Source organism: Lampetra planeri, chromosome 58 (genome assembly GCF_965212315.1).
Source record: "Lampetra planeri chromosome 58, kcLamPlan1.2.h2, whole genome shotgun sequence".
Taxonomy (NCBI): domain Eukaryota; kingdom Metazoa; phylum Chordata; class Hyperoartia; order Petromyzontiformes; family Petromyzontidae; genus Lampetra; species Lampetra planeri.
In genome coordinates this window covers 2,890,259-2,894,254 of record NC_136164.1, presented here as the reverse complement: position 1 = coordinate 2,894,254, position 3,996 = coordinate 2,890,259, and the positions used below count along the sequence as shown (strand labels likewise).

The 3,996-nt window shown below is 44.1% G+C and overlaps 1 long non-coding RNA gene across 1 annotated transcript; it reads left to right on the top strand.

Annotated features, from left to right (window-relative positions):
* The first annotated feature begins 1,618 nt into the window (after positions 1-1,618).
* LOC144735996 (uncharacterized) lies at positions 1,619-3,584 on the top strand. Its single transcript, XR_013588710.1, has 2 exons — positions 1,619-2,587; positions 2,780-3,584. It is a non-coding gene; the product is annotated as an uncharacterized LOC144735996 (long non-coding RNA).
* Positions 3,585-3,996: the final 412 nt, after the last annotated feature.

The window sequence follows — 3,996 nt, the reverse complement described above, 5'->3', positions numbered from 1 at the left end:
TTTGAACCCCGATTATATGAGGTACATGAGTGTAGCACACTCAGATGGAAAACCTCTTCAACATCATGTCAACGTCCGTTTTAAAGTATAATTTCTACCTTGCTGCTAGACGGATAAACACAAATGTATATCTCAGTCTCTCCAACACACATGAGACAAAAACAGGCCTTCCAGTTTTACTCTTTCAATCGTTCAGTTTCAGAGTGGCTGGTGTGCTGCCTCATTGAGGTCGTTTATGTAATTTTGGTTAATCACAACTAAGCTGAACTGTCGCTGAAGACATAAACTATCACAATTAAACAATGAATGAGGCAGCAGTAGACCTGCAATTGCTGTGTGATGCAGCAAGGCACCATGGAATCTGGTGTGCAGGAGAGAGTGAACTATAAAGCAGGGGTTCCCAAACTTTACCATGACAAGGCCCCCCATATACCAGTAGATTCCAGCCAAGGCCCCCCTGACATGGGCCGTGCCACACTCTTTTTTCTGTGCACCTCCTTTCACAACTCGATGGAGTTGGTGCATCCCTAAACCCATTCAAGTACAACAGGAAACATAGTAAGACATATACACTGTAAAGAGGAAAATGATGACACAGTCACAGAAGATCCACCATTAGCCTTCCCTTTTCATATCATGCCCAAACAGCAGGCAGCGCATGGACATAGCGTGCTACCGTAGTCTAGGTCTGTGAGGCAGCGCACCACTGGGATATATACAGTATATAATAAAATAATAACGATTATAGTAGTAATGTTCAGAGATGCAATAGATTATTATAGTGCAGTTCTTAACTAATGGGGATATTGTTTAGCTTATTTTTGGTTTAATTTGGTTTATTTTACTTATTTAATTTATTCAATTATTTTGTTTTGCTATACTTTTCATGCCAACTTGCCATGGCCCCCCTAGCACCCCCTCGCGGCACCCAGGGGTCCCCGTCCCCACTTTGAAAACCACTGCTATAAAGCATATGACTTCAGTTTCTTGAGGGAAGGGGCTTTCTTATGACTTTTGAAGCAGTGAAAATATTCTTAATATTGCATACACTGAAACTGAAATGTATTATCGTATACCGTAGTGTACAATAGACAATGAATAGTAACACAACAACATTGATATGAGTAAAGAGTAGTTTCAAATACAACATGTGTGCCTATAAGGGATTTTCTGACATCTGTTTCATATTCTTTTCTGTTACAGGTATGAAGAATACCAGAAGAACAAAAGCATCGTAGATGAACCACAACAGCCTTCAATCTCACAATTCCTGGACACTCGTGTAGGGCGTTACAGCATGAGCCACCCACAGCAGAAGGCCATCTCCAATGCGATACTGTCTGACTTGATTATTGATTGCAATTTTCCTCTATCTATTGTGGAAAATAAGAGCTTTCGTCACTTTCTGGCTGTGCTGGACGGCAAGTATACCCCAGTCTGTCGCCGAACGCTGCCCACAAAAACAGAGAGCCTTGCTGAGGAGAGACGTTCAAAGTTAAAAACTCAATTGAGCAACACTGACCATGTTTCAGTCACTGTGGACATTTGGTCTGATCGAAAGATCAGACCAAATGTGTCACTGTGCACTGGATGGAGAGAGATGCAGAGATGGTACAGCTAAAGACAAATCTCTTGGCCTGCAACCGCTTCAAAGGCTCTCACACAGCGGAGCACATCTGTGACCAATTTGAGGCAATATGTGATGAATACAACATCAAAGCTAAATTGGACTATATCATTAGTGACAATGCTGCTAACATGCGCAAGGCATTTACGGTCTGCTTCCCCAGAGAACAGGAGGAAGATGATGATGCTGGAGATAATCTTGATGATCCTGAGCTATGGCATGACTTAACCCTAGAAGACCAGCAAACCGTCGATGCTGCTATGGCAAAGAAACAGCGCCTGCAGTGTTTTGCACACACATTGCAGCTGGTGGTGGGAGACGGTTTGAAAGAAACAAAAGCGGCATGTCCTTCTCTCTCCAAGTTATCAAAACTTAGCTCCCTGCTCCACACAAGCACAACGTTTAAAAACATATTCGATGGTGAATTTGGGGAGCACAGAGGCATCCCTGCTGCAGTGAGCACGAGGTGGAATTTTACACTGCGGCAGGTGAAAGCAGTCCTTCATTGTGATCAGCAAAAGCTCTGCGCAGTTCTTGAGAAGGCCGGGCATAAAGAACTGTCATTCACACTACGAGAGTGGAATCTGCTGAAGGAGTTGGTGGACATCTTGAAACCGTTCGGAGAAGCAACTGATTTGACACAGGGGGGGAAAGTCATTACAATCAGTGCAGTTGTTCCATCCGTCTTGTCCCTCAATCACCATCTTGAGAAGCTGAAGCCTCAAGTTCGTTTCCTGAGCGGCCTGGTCAGAGGTCTGCAGGCATCCCTGGAAAAAAGATTTCTTGGGATCTTCATTAATGTGAAAATGGCCCAGTCTCAAGAAGGGATCACTGCCCCCTTTTCAGACACAGTCTACCTGAAAGCAGCTGCCTTGGATCCAGCCTTTTGTCTGCTGTGGATTGAGCCCCATGTGCTGGTCAACCGTGACATCAAGGCAGAGGTGGCACAACGAGTTAAAGGTAAATCTTATTGACTTGCAATGCAACTTAAATGCAACGTAAAATAATTTGATCTTAATCTGATCTAGGATCTAATGTGATATTAATCTGACTTTAACAATAATAACAATTTTCAGTCTTGCACAGTATCATCAACATCAGCAATGGTAATAAGAGCTCTTTTGTTTCTGCTGTTGTGACACGTTTTTTTAGAATTGATCCTGAAAGATGCTGCAGAGACGGAGCAACCTGTGCCTGTGCCGGTGCCTGCTGAAGAAGAACTAGAGGACATGGAAGGAGAAGGGCTGTTTGCTGCATACCATAAGAGGCAGAAAAGGGATGTTGGGACCCCACCAGCAGTACAGCTAAGTCACTACATTGACATGGCAGAAGGACAGAATGCCCTTTTGTTCTGGGCACTGAACAGTAAGACTCTTCCTTCACTCTTTCAAGTAGCCATCCGAGTCTTGGCAGTGCCTGCTTCTAGTGCTCCAGTGGAGCGAGTTTTCAGCCATGGTGGCATCATTCTGCGTCCCCATCGTGCACAAATGACTGACAGACTTTTGGCCAATTTGATCTTTTGCAAATGCAATGCAGTGTAGGGGCCTCCCTCCACCTGTCCACAGCACGCATGCGCACACAAACTCACTCTCTGCTCATCACCTGTCCACACAGCTCTCTCTCTCTCATACACACCAGTCTCTATGGAGGCATTCCAATTATATTATCAGGTTGGTCCAGTTTTTCAGAAGTGATAATTTTGAGGAGTGAGGATTTTATTGATGACATGTTTAAAAAAGTTTAGGCTAAAAGAACCCATGTCTATTTGAAAGTTAAACTGTTTTGCAATATGAGGTCAATGCAATACAGGACTGAAGCTGCTGTGCATTGTTCTAGCGCAATATGCTGTTGAAATAAGAGCATTTTTTGTGAAAATTAAATTTTCTGTTTTTTACTGTGTTTGATTAATGTCATTGTATAAAAAGAGGTTTAAATAAATACAAATCTTACAGACATACATGATTTGTATAAATGGTATTTCTGTGGTAAGAGGACTTGAAATGACTCGAAACTAAAATGGTAGGACTTTGGACTCGACTTGAGACTTGCAGGCTTTGACTTCTGACTCGACTTGGGACTTGCCTCATCTTTGACTCGACTTGACTCGGGACTCGAGAGCAAAGACTTGAGACTTACTTGTGACTTGCATAACAATGACTTTGTCCCACCTCTGCTAAGAGTACGAGGCACCCTGTTTATTAACACAGTTCACACTGGGTAACTACGGCTCCCAGTCAGGACAGCTGGCAGACTGCCTGACTGGCGACGTCGAGACGGTGAAGACTCCGGCAGCACGAGGGGGACCCCCCCCCACTCCACACGACAGCCCCGAGGTCCCCTCCCGGGGCCCTCTTATACCGTCACGTGGC